The sequence below is a fragment of the Rhyacophila brunnea genome, unplaced genomic scaffold, assembly GCF_057557595.1.
Source record: "Rhyacophila brunnea isolate RB1 unplaced genomic scaffold, BYU_Rbru_1.0 scaffold_9, whole genome shotgun sequence".
In the NCBI taxonomy this organism is placed as follows: domain Eukaryota; kingdom Metazoa; phylum Arthropoda; class Insecta; order Trichoptera; family Rhyacophilidae; genus Rhyacophila; species Rhyacophila brunnea.
Genome location: NW_028233361.1, coordinates 24,553,067 through 24,566,588, shown reverse-complemented (window position 1 = coordinate 24,566,588; position 13,522 = coordinate 24,553,067). Strand labels below are relative to the sequence as shown.

General features: G+C 33.2%; 1 protein-coding gene across 2 annotated transcripts in view; it reads left to right on the top strand.

Moving 5' to 3' along the window:
- Positions 1–13,522, top strand: part of LOC147063423 (tyrosine-protein kinase Src64B-like) — a 289,724-nt gene that overhangs the window by 195,914 nt on the left and 80,288 nt on the right. The window contains exon 1 of one of the 2 annotated variants that reach the window (XM_085960122.1): positions 4,191–4,967. The exons of the other annotated variant lie outside the window; for it this stretch is intronic. The gene's annotated coding sequence lies outside the window, so the exon portion shown is untranslated. Of the gene's footprint in view, positions 1–4,190; positions 4,968–13,522 lie in introns of those variants that run through there. 2 annotated transcript variants of the gene reach the window in all.

The window sequence follows — 13,522 nt, the reverse complement described above, 5'->3', positions numbered from 1 at the left end:
ATAATCGGTTATATGTAATATAAAAACAATACGAGCTAGTCAAATTTGTAGTGTTCTATTTTTGTTGAAAAGGTGCGTTCTATATGTCTTCTATAAAAACAGCATTTAAGTAAAATAAAACTAGTCCATGCTTTCTCAATTAGAATAATTTTGATCTTGAATTGGCATATTCTCAATTGATTAAAAATAGTATATTCTTACAGTTATTATTTATACTAGGTAAAATATTTTATTATTAAGGTAATCATTGAAGATATTGGAATTCTAATTGATTTCGGTTTTGTAATATTCCATTTGAGCTGTTTTTTGCGAAACTGGTTTCGCTTTTCGACATCTTTGGGCAGTAAGCGCACTCGCCAATGGTAAATGCACACTGGCACCGAATACAGTAAATTTTCGCTAAGCGAACAAGTCTGAAGATGTCGAAAAGCGAAACCCGGGTCGCAAAAACCGAATCAATTGGAATAGTACAAAACATAAATCAATTATAATTTAAAATCGGTCGATAGTATTAATTGTTTTGAAGATATTGGAATTAGTATAAACACCTGTAAGAGTGTAGGCATATTTTGTTTAAATTGAGAATGTCATAAGTCATCATAACACTCATTCATAACAAACTGGATAAAACCGATCCCGTCTGTTATTTATTAGTTATTAAATTATGTGTAATAGTAGGTACTCATTACTATTTGAATTACGTATAAGTACCTAATCAATTTATCTTAATAGGCAGGAACTTCGATAGTAATAGACAAGGGTTATTTTATTGTTTAGCGTATATTTCATAAGCTTTACGCCACTTATTTTTTCCAAGGATATCCGTGTGTGAAACGACCGAGAAGCTTATATTTTTCAAGAAAGCTCGAAATTCATATTTCGCGAAAGGCGAGCTATAAATTAATTTTGAACGAAGATAACCGTTTACTGAAAAGTTTCATGACCGGCTAATTAATGTCTTATGTTTCTATATTATGTATATACTTACTACAAGATTTAACCGTTTGTCTATTATTTTAGGCTTTTTATCGCGAGGGTATTCCCAACGTACTATAGTGGAACAACTGAACCTTGAAATTGCGCAGATTGCGATTTATTCTCCTGCGCACGAATTACACAGGATATATTGAATTATTGTTACCGTTATTATTTCCGACTATATTCACTTACAATATAATAATATATACAATGAATTTACTTTATATTGAGCTTGTTGCATGGTTTTCTCTCATTTAGCATCGCTCTAACTACGTCATAATTTCTGTCAAAACTATCGAACTTCGAGCTTATATGGTATATTTATAACAAGTAACTCGTTGGTGCCGTTTACATATAAACGTATGTTCAATCACCATATTAATTATTAAACTATATTGTCTTAGTTCGTCGATCATTTTTTGTGTAAATGGTTTATGACTTGGTCGTGCTTTCTTTGGGTTTTCCTCCGATTTACGGTCGGTGGTAAGTGTTGCCATGCGTAACGAAATTTCTGTGTTTCTACTACTTAATATTTTTTTAATCAATCAAATATTTTTATAAGATTATAAATATTGTACGTAAGCGTTTTTTTAATATAATACATAATTACAAAATAAAAAGAACTTTTTATATACAACGTTTTTAAATTTTCTGTTGAATTATTATACTCAATATGCTCAAACTTGTACTTGATATGACGTAAATGTCGTAAATAAAAAACAAACAAACAAATATAGAATACTGATGAAAACTGTCATTTTGAGATTTCATTTTGATTTCCATAGGAACGCACGTATATATTAATAATTTAGTTGCTAGGACCATCCCCTTAGCAACCAATAATAGTCTTTTAATTTTTACTGATAATAATAGTCTTTTACTTTTTACGGATTTTACTGAAATAACTTTCCATACAAAACAGAATTAACTGAAAATGAATTCAATTCTCCTTAAAGATGGCTAAAAGTATTAAAATAATGCATTGGCATCGTGTTCTGATATATTCTAAAAGTTTCAAATATCTAGCTAGTCGGGAAGTTAGTTAAAAATCGATTGCAAGATTTGTAAACAAGAATACGAGATTATAAAAACATTCGCCGTGAAGGTCAGCTGTCTTGCCCGGTTTCACGTAGAAACTCACGTAGAGTCTCGACTGTAGTACGTCGATTTTTTCGATGCGATTCTGTTATCATTCACAAAACACATAATATTATATTATATAATTTAATTTTTATAAAAAAACTTTTGCTTGTCGCGTGTAGCAAATTTCATTCGACATGGGGCGCAGGTATAATAGCAAAATGTCGCATCGGCGCATGTGCAAAAGCTTCTTTTTCATTCGTTCCGGCTAGCCGCGTGACGTCACTGTGCGCACGGAAAAGAGTTGCAACATTGGGCCATTTTTTTATTTATGCCCATATCACAGTCGGACGATTTTCAATGTGAAACCGGGTTTCACGGATAATAATTGAATTTCACAATTTGTTCTGACAAGTACGTAGTAGACACCTATTCCTTTCCAATCGCTTGAGACTTTCGCGGTTATTTGTTGTAGTCTTTGGTACATAGGTGGTCACCACTGTGTGTATAAATATATATTTTTTTCTAGTTCTATTCTTCGGACTCGTTATAAAGTCATTTTAATGAAAAAGTCATCTGTTATGCGAAGGCTGCTTAAATCATAGGATAAAACTATGACTGTCATACTGACTTATTTTGAAATGGACATTCCAACATATTTTCTTAGAATTCAATATTTTTCTTCTAGTTCGTATACCTACTAAGTACAATGATATAATAAATTTAAAATAAAATATTTTTGCGTCGACCGAATTATCTACATCCAGATATTTTTTTCAATATACAACAAATAAGACAATTGTCAAGAAATCATTTTTTGCTATTTTGCAACAAACAAACAAATATAGAATACTGAAATGTCACTTTGATTTCCATAGTAACGCACGTATATGTCAATAATTTAGTTGCTAAGACCACCCCCTTAGCAACCAATAATAGTGGATTGGATTACGGATTTCTTCCGAAATAACTTTTCGTACAAAACAGAATTAACTGAAAATGAATTCAATTCTACTTAAAGATGGCTAAAAGTATTAAAAGAATGCATTGGCATCGTGTTCTGATATATTCTAAAAGTTTCAAATGAAGTTAGTTAAAAATCGATTGCAAGATTTGTACTGGACAAACAACCACCAGACAAACAAGAATACGAGCTAAGAAAAACATGGTAAAATATGTCAAAGATTTAAGATTTAGAATCAGTTTTGCGATATATCTTTTTATTTCAATACAATAAATGGTTCTTTAATCTATATTGTTAGGTGTAACATGTTATTAATTTCATCGAGCTTCTTTATTTACCTACCCCGTTTGGAAGTGTTGCATACGGCAGTTGGCAACAGTGTTGCCAACCGTACTATAAATATAGTATTTGTACTATAATTTTGGTCCGCGTACTATGTACGATATAAAATTGGTATAGTACGCCCAAAATACTATAATTTTGAATATCGTACTATGATACTATCCGTACTATCCGACTATGGAAAATTGGGAACCTGCGGCCCGCGGTGAAATATTTACACATTCTACTAAATTCTCCGTAATTTTTTTTCTGAGAAACAAAAAAACCTATACATTTTCAACAGATGACAACGCGTAATATATTTTATCCCCAAATACTATAATTTTGGAGGCTTTGTACTATAATTCCACTTTCAAAATATGGCAACACTTGTTGGCAATAGTTGGCAACACCGCTGGTTGACCAGTGTTGCCATGTCTACTGATATTTTTGGCCAATATACTGAATTTTTGATTTTTTTTCGAATTTCTTGAAATCTACTGATATTTGTGTTTTTTCCATAATTTTAAGTAAACTGATGATTATTTTAATAATAAACTTGACATGATTTACGCACGCCCTTTTTTGTCATTGTGTGTGACACTTCTAAATTGACAAAAAAAAGCATTGTAACTCTACCCAGTTATATTACCCACTAACATCATCATTGTTTATAATAAATGAATATTATTAGTTATTGTTATTCTTAATAGACTTAAATTATATCTAATGCTTTACTAATACTACTACTTTTTCCAAAATCTACTGATATTTTATGGAGTCTACTGAATTTTTTCTCAAAATCTACTGAAATTTTAATTTTGAACTTGGCAACACTAGCTGGTTCAGTTCGGTTCTGACGTCGACCGTTGGCGGACGTGTTTACCGCTCGGTCGCTTTCTTCGGTAAATTCACAATTTTCAGTACCAGCTTTCGCAAGAACGTTTCAATCTCTCGCAAAGTTCTCATAATTCACAACGATTGGTTACGTAGTGTGTGACAAATTAATTTTGGTGAAGTTTTCTAGCTTGTGATTTTGAAAAAAAAACTATACAATTTAATAAAATACTGGTATTTTTCGTCATTGCAATAACTTATTGAGAACGAACGATTGGAGAATCTCATATTTAAAAACTAATATTTAGATCTAAATTTTTAACGGAAAATAATAATAATACTGTTATAACTTAAAAATAACGTAGAGGGTATCAAGAGTTTAGTTACCAAAAGTGATAATGAGTTTAAGGAAGAATAATTATGCATAAAATAAAATGTTGTGATGTATTTATTTGAAATCTCGTTGATTTTGATGTAAAATAAAAAAAAATACCCACCTATCTAATAATTATATTAAATTTATGGTTGATTTCGCAAAGATAATATCAGTTAAGTGACAGTGAATTGAACAAGTTTCTTCGTGAGATAATTTTATATCTAGTAAGAAATTTTAATTGATTTTTAAGCCAGTTTCTTATTGGTTTTATATTAAACAAGTTAGAACGTGTTCTATATTTTTATTGTAGTAATTCATTGAACTCGTTTCCCCGCGTCTTGCTCGTGATCTGTGATTCCTGAAGACAGCGGTGAATGGAGTAAGGACGCCACCGCTAGGTACTTAACATTTGTAAGTCATTAAGTCAGTAATTCTAAATTATTTTTGTGTTACTTTGTTACTTATCACTAGATTAATTCAAACTCGGGACGCATACTTTTGTACACGTCGTAGGTACGTCTTGTGAGGTTGCTCCTAGGCATTATCCACACAACTTTGAAGGGCGTGTCATAGTTCATTACGCCACGGTATACGCAAGCACAGCGGTGTGCAGACGTAGTGGAACGGGAAAAATATATTTTGCTTTTCTGCATGAATAAGATTTGCTATTACTTGTTTTTATCAATACACTGTGTGTTGTCCTTTTTTAAGTAATCTAAAAAATATTAAGTATTTTTTTATGAACGAGGTTTTAATATACCAATAAATTATAATCATTTCTCATTTTCATTCTGAAACAAAGACTATAAAGTACTATAAAATATAATTACCATAATATTTTGCATCACTTTATTTAGTTTATATATTTGTAAATCAGGATAATTTTACGAAATAAGTATCAAAATAAAAAGTATTTGAGTTTATTTAAAAATTTAAATACAAATTAATTATCAACTCTGTTTTAGTCTATAATCACATCATTTTATAATGTTTCAGGTTTTTATAGGGTAAGAGCTACTATTATGGGCCAGCTTCAATTATTGGCCACTTGCAGATAAAATCTAGTTTTTTAAGATATTAAATCAACATTGCCATCTGTTAAGTTATTAAAAAATCTCGTCAATTATTCCTCCGTTGGTAAAACAGATAATTGTTACTTTTAGCATTATAAAACAACCTCAAAACCGCATTTGTATCTGACAGTTCGAGCGAAACCGTGAAATAAGTGCGATTTGTTGTAAATTGTACAAGGATATGACTTCTGTTAAAAGGTATGTTAAACATTTAATATCATACAAAATGCTAATCCAATTGACAAGTATCTATGTATTTGATTTATGTATACATCATTAGACATATATTTTGGAAAAAAATATGTGGGTAGGTATATTATGATGGTGGCCAATAACTGATTCCAAAATACGTCGATTTTCCTTTATCGGCCGGCCTTGCTAATAATAGAATATGTGACTAATTAGTAAAGTATTACATTTATTTTTATTAGGTAAATAGTGTTTTAAGAGTATTATTAATCATCTTTGTTTTTATTATATTTCTCCGACATTCGTAGATAAATATTGGCCACCTGGCCCATAATTGTAGCTTTGATGGCCGATAATAGAAACTTTTTTCTTGATTGTTCCAGAATAAAAATGCATCAAAATAAACGAATGAAATATAGTCAAGAACTGAAGAATTAAAGAAGCAATAGAGTATATGAAAGACCATAGTGAAGAGTCTTTGCGTTCAGTAACAAGAAGATTTGAAATACCAAGAAGCACACTAAAATTCAAAACTAAAATTCCTTCCGCAAAAATCCTCAACTGAAACTTGAATGATTCTCATTTATCCTTTATGCTACGTCAAGATGCTTGTTATTTCTATTAGCTAGGTATTAGATTTCTTTTGAATTTTTGAAATCAATTTTCAACAAGCTCTGCGTATTTAATTAAATATGCCTATCTCACTGTAACTCAATGTGAACGTGTTCTTTGTATTTTTAAGTAATATGTTACGTATGTCTAATAAAATGACGATAAAGTTGCATTAGGTACTTGATTGAACACTTAATAATGATGTGTGATCATAATATTACATAAACTATTTTTTAATTTTTGTTTAAATAATGTTATTACAGCAATTTCGGGGTGGCCAATAATTGCATCTTTTGGTGGCCAATAATTGAAAAAAGTGGCCAATAATTGTAGATTTCTGCCTTTTTTTTTGATTATTTTTTTTAAGATGTAAAATATTTTTTTTAAATGTTCTGATAATTGATTATTATAAATAAATAAACAATTTAACACACAATATTTTTTTATTTCACCTTCCTAATGATATCTGTCCACAAAAAATTAACAAAGTTGAAAAAATCCTTAACTGGCCAATAATTGTAGCTCTTCCCCTATCTATCCAATAAATAATTTTAAAACCTAATTATAATTTGTATCTCAGAAATAACAACACAACAATAATATCACAATTCAAAGGCTTGATGGAGATATTCTTGATGGAAATTAAATTAATGATCATTTTTTTTTCATACATAATATTGCTTTCATTGAACTGAATTTAGCATTTCGGCACTTTGTATTTTTATACCTATCTATGGTGCATATATTATAATATATTTTTATGGCCTGCTGAATCCAACATTTGTGGAAGAAAAGAAACACTTCATTAATATTACCACTAGTATATTTTTTATATATCTAGTATATTTTTTATTTCTACTTGCTGGTAGATAAACCTTCTGTTCTTCTTAGTGCAATAATGTCAGCAGGTATCTGAAAAACTTATTTTGCTTTCGTATTTTTTAAACATACTTACATTTTATATCTTCATTTAGAATATAGCAGTACATATTACGCTAAATTTTATTATTTTGTGTTTTATAAAAAGTGTTTATAAATTGGCATCTGTAAATCTCAGTACGGCTCTGCCACTAATTTTCATAGAAAAACTTCATTGTCATTTTGACATTTCATATTGATTTCCATAGTAACGCACGTATATAACGATTTAGTTGCTAGAACCCCCTTTTTATGTGTTTTTATAGAAAATACGGACGTATTTTATTCAAAATCATTGGGGATGATGGACTTTCAAACATCCTAATTCCAAGTTTACGTTTGGAACATACACTGCAAATATTAAAACTATAATTGAGGATTTAGTTTGATTTAAAAAAAATGCAGACATTGTTCAACATTGATATTTATTTTATTTTACTTTTAAAGCAGATTTCAAAAATACAAATTGTAAAACATTAATTTGTTTTCATATCGGATACTCATACTTACTGACGAAAAACCATATCAATGTGCAGTGCACTCGTTTAAATGTACATAATTATTTGCATGCACTTGAAAAACATAAAAATGACATCTACCGGGGGTATAAAAATACCAATGCTATCTATGTATGATCATTTATTATCCGAATTTTATTTTAATGTTAATAACAGTCGATCATTGTACAATAGGTACTTAATCCAGACCAAGAAAACCTATGCGAGACCAATGTTTCCCATCCGCGGCGAAATAATAACAAAACATTGACATTTTGTGTAATATGAAAATTGTAATTCTTCTTATAAAATATGCGGTTTTTATAACAATATTACCCTATGTATATTATGTACAACATGATTGAAATTTGACATTCTCAATTGTAATATTTTAATGAAATCATAGTTATTAGAAGTTAGCACAATTTTAGTTACTGCCTATCACGTTTGTCATTGACATAAATTTGTTGGTGCAGAAATGTCACGAAATTATGCGGCAATTATATCTTATCTATGAAACCTGTCATTTCAGTAGAGTGCGTTGTCATGTTGAAGTTTACTCAAAAATAGTTTTTTGTTGCAAATCGGCGTGCGTATTGATGTAATTGTGTTTTTCTTAATTATTAACAGCTGGCAGATGTGTTGTGATTAAATTAAACTATAATAAATCATCTATACTTGTAGCAATGTGTGCCACAATCAGTGATGCCAACCGTACCATAATTATAGTACACTACTATAATTTTAATTCTGCGACAAATGTAAAATACTATAATTTTACGCCAAATATACCAAAATACTATAATTTTAAAGGATTTAAGACGAAAAATGTTCCTGTACTATATATTTTTTAGAAATACTATAATTTTTACGCCTTTGTACTATAATCAGCATAGAACATACAACATTTAATTACAGCATACAACACTGGCCACAATATACCAATAGCGCTACCATGGCCCCCACAAGGGGGGTCTGACAGGGCCCGAGCTCAGGAGGGGCCCGGCGTGGCGAATCGACCAGATCGGTGAGGTAAACACACATCACAAATTTGCTTTAATAGCAAAAAAAAATCTAAAAGGGCGCTATTTTCTTTCAATGGTGTTATTATTCAATAATATGTGATTGTACAATACAATTTTTGATTGTGTATCGATACTCGACACCTCCATAATTCATATTATGGATGTATTAAAATATACAAAAAGTCACTAAATATACACATTAATTTTACCGCGTACACCATTTGGAAAACGCTACTGTAGAGCGTCACAACTACCTTTATCCTTAGCGATAGGTAGGGGGGCCCGCCAAAGATCCTAGCCTGGGAGCCCGCTTCGGGATGTGGGGCCCATGGACGCTACCAAAGCATTTTTATAAAGGTGCTTCCAAAGAATTTGGTTTCTAGATAGAAGCAGTAGGTCGTTCGATTTTCAAATCTAATGATTATACGTGCAATTGGTAAGAGGTTCATTATTTTTCTTCTTCTATTGACACACGATAACAAAATGGTATCTCGCGTTCAGGTTTGAAGTATCTGACTTTGTTTACATAACCTTCGTAGGTACGCATTTCTCAGTGTTTTAAATGACTATTTATCTTAAAAATAGTGGTTAATGTATTGCTTTTGACTGTCTACATATAATTGATGATGGAGTATTCCTTACTTTTTACTTTCCATATAATATATATATATATATATATATTTATTTATTTAAGTGAACCAACAGGATCAATCACATAGGATACATATGAATACAATATAGAAAAAAATAATATGTGATGGTCCCAATAATAGGCGGACACAAAAAGCATAATAAATCAAATTAAATTATATCAAATATTATGTACAGTTGTGATTTGTGAAGAATGTGATTGAAAAGTTATTAAAACTCGTTAACGAATAATAGAGAGAGAGAGAAAAACAGAACATAAAAAGTATATACGTAGATAAGACAGGCAATGCAAGAAAAGAAAAATACAATAAAAATAAAAATAAGCAGTCGTCCAGATACAATAATTAGTCATGGATTTTGGAGCAACTTAATTTGAAAGAGGCAAGAGAACAAAACAGATCCACTCGATCACTGTGAAGATTGAATAAGAAAAACAATGTATTCAAATTTCTGCTTTGATAGGTACTGCAATATGTGAGATGCGTGATAATATATGTCAAATTAAAGTCGAATTTTATTATAAACTATTCGATGTCATGAATTTAAGTATCCAATGGTTATTTTGACATTATCTGCACATATTATGATTATATTGTATATAATAATTAACAAATTGGGTGAATCTGAAATTATAGTGAATGTCATAGAAGTGTTAAATTTTCTTTAATTAAATTTGCAATGCGAAGTCACTTGTAGGTACCTTAATTATTGGACATGGGGTCTTTTTTGCTTTAATTGCATACATCTATGCTCCATCTCTATAGAACTCTATAGATATTGTTTCCATCAATAAACCCGCTCGATAAAATATTGAGATTAGAATATGTCATCATCATCATCATCATCATCAGCCTGAATCTATCCACTGCTGGATGAAGGCCTCTTCAAGTTGCTTCCACTTCTCTCGGTCTTGTGCATTGCGTTGCCACGTACTTCCGCAGAACTTTATCATTTCATCGATCCAGCGGCCTCTAGGTCTACCTTGTGGACGTTTTGTACTTCTTGGATACCACTGGATGACTAGATTTGTCCAACGATTGTCTCTTCTTCGAGCTATGTGTCCAGCCCATCTCCATTTAAGGCTTTTAATAAACTCTATTACATCGCAAACCCTTGTCTGCTTCCTTATCCACTCATTCCTCTTTTTGTCCTTTCGCGTTATGCCCAGCATGCACCTCTCCATACCACGTTGTGCTACTCTAAGTTTCTGGATCTCTCTTTTACTTAGGGTCCATGTTTCACACGCATATGTCATCACGGGAAGCACACACTGGTTGAACACTTTGCGCTTTAGGCACAGTGGAAGGTCACTTTTGAAGACATTATTCAGGCGGCCAAAAGCACTCCAGCCTAGCTTTACTCTGCGAACAATTTCATCAAATATACATCCATCTATAGATACTTGTTGTCCCAGATAGATGTAGCTTTTCACCTGTTCGAGCTGAGTGCCATTGATGAGGATCTCTTTTTATTCTGCAAAGCAGTTGAACATGACTTTCGTCTTTGTTACATTTATTTTCAAACCTACTTTGTTGCTTACTTCAGCGAGTTCCTGCATTCTGCTTTGGAGGTCTTCTGAGTCTTGCGAAAAAATTACTATGTCATCGGCAAAGCGCAGATGACTCAGGTATTCTCCATTTATGGGGATCCCTTTGTCATTCCAGTCAAGTTGCCTGAATAAGTCTTCAAGGGTAGCTGTAAATAGTTTAGGTGAGACTCCTTTGCTGATAGGAAATCTGCGCGATGGTTTATGGAGATTTACAGATGCTGTTGCGCTACTGTATATATTATTGAAAATATTTATATAGCGTCCAGGGATTCCTTGTTTTCTGAGTGCGTCGAGTATTGAACATTTCTTTATCGAATCAAACGCCTTCTCATAGTCTATAAAACCCATGCATAGTGGCAGTTTGTATTCCTGGTACCGCTCTATGATTTCTCTGACGACTTGGATATGGTCCATAGTGCTGTATCCTCCTCTAAATCCGGCTTGTTCTCTCGGTTGGTTCTCGTTTAGTACATTTTGCAGACGGTTTGAGAGAATTTTTGTGAACGTCTTGTAGAGAATAGGGAGTAGACTTATTGGACGATAATTTGCTAGGTCTTCTCTGTCACCTTTTTTGTGAAGAATGACAATGCTGGCATTTTTCCATACCTCTGGGACATCCTCTTTGCATATGCAGGCTGTGAACAATTGTGCAAGTACTTCATTTGCATCCTTTCCTGCTTTTTTGAGGATATCTATCGTTAAACCGTCTTCCCCGGGGGCTTTCCCACTTTTCATGTAATTTAAAGCATGGGTTACTTCCCAGGATGTAATTTCGGGAGTATGGTCTTCCGAATTTCCATTTCTCTGAAGATCTAAGTCTATAGTCGTACTGTCAGTGTCATCACTGTAGAGATCGCTGTAGAACTCTTCAACTCGGCTTAACAAGTGTTCCCAATTTCTGACGATAGAACCATCTTTTGCTTTTAGTGCTGTGATTTGACGTTTTCCTATCGACAAGCATTGCTTGTTTTTGTTTAGACTTCTGCCTGCTTTCACAATTGCTTGTATGAGGTTTACATTGAAGTTACGAAGGTCTTCTCTAATTTTCATTCGGAGGGTTTTGCAAAGCGATGAAAACTCCATATCGTTTTGTGCCTGTCTATCGCTCTTGGTTTTCCTTCTCTGCTCCATAAGATTCAATGTTGCCTTCGAAAGCTTGGTGGAAGGTGTAACTTCTGAGCTTTTTACGCCTGTTTTTTCTGCACATTGTAGAATAATATTCGTTATATCCTCCGCGTTGGATAGGGAAACGGTTTCGTTCTCATCTAAGAAAGCCGATAGTGCATTTTTGAGTTCATTTTGGAATTCAGTATTGTTCTGCAGGTATACGCGAGCATTTGACTTCTTCTGCAGTTTGGATCTTTCTGATTTGACGTTCAATCTTATCTTACATCTCACCATCCGGTGATCACTGCCGGTGTTAAACTGATTGATCACCTTACAGTTTAAAAATGTATATTTTCTGTCAGTGAGGATGTAATCGATTTCGCTGGTCATTCCTGTTGGGCTTCTCCACGTCCATTTACGTGTAGGTTTATGTTGAAAAAAGGAATTCATGATGTGAAGATTGTTGGTTTCAGCAAACTCCACAAGCATGTCCCCTCTACCATCCCTTGAGCCATGTCCGAAATGTCCGACCGCTACGTCATCTCTTTGGTATGATCCAATACGTGCATTGAAATCTCCCATTATGATGTTGAAGTGGCATTTACTTTTATTTTTCAAGGATGCTATTTCCTCGTAAAACTCTTCCACTTTTTCATCAGGATAGCTCTGTGTCGGAGCATATACTTGCAAAATCTGAATCCGGTACCTAGCATTGATTTTAAGTATCACGCTTGCGACCCTGTCAGAAATGCAGTTGAACTCGACTATGCGGTCCCTCCAGGCTTTGTTGACAACAAATCCAACACCGCTCGTGCGTCCTTCATCGGTTCCTTTGGAGTACAGCACATGTCCGCTTTGTAAAGTAATAATACTCTCACCTTTACGCCTTACTTCGCTGTGTCCGACAACATCCCAGTGGATATTCCGGAGCTCTTCTTGAAACTCTACAAGTTTGGCATCGCTGGACAATGTTCTTGCGTTATATGTAGCAATGGTCATCTGTTGGCAGCCTTTTCCGGGTCTCCGGGGATTGTTAGCACCCTCTGCCTTCCTTCGCTGATCGCTGCCGTGATCAGTATCACGTTGGCCTCCGGAGAATGAGGGCCGGGTTCTAGAAGTTTTTGTTTTCATATGAAGGTTTTGGACATAACACACCACGCTGTCCAGACGGGTTGGTGTGTGATTTTTCTGTCTGGGTGATCCTTCCCGTAGCCAAAGGTCTCTCGTTTTAAGGCGCCAGAGTTTCGCCTTGCACCCTTCTCTATTAGCTACAGATATTATGTTGCGTTATACAGCACATTATCTGCATTGCCCGGGGGACGCCACGCGGAGGCTAGAGATAGGA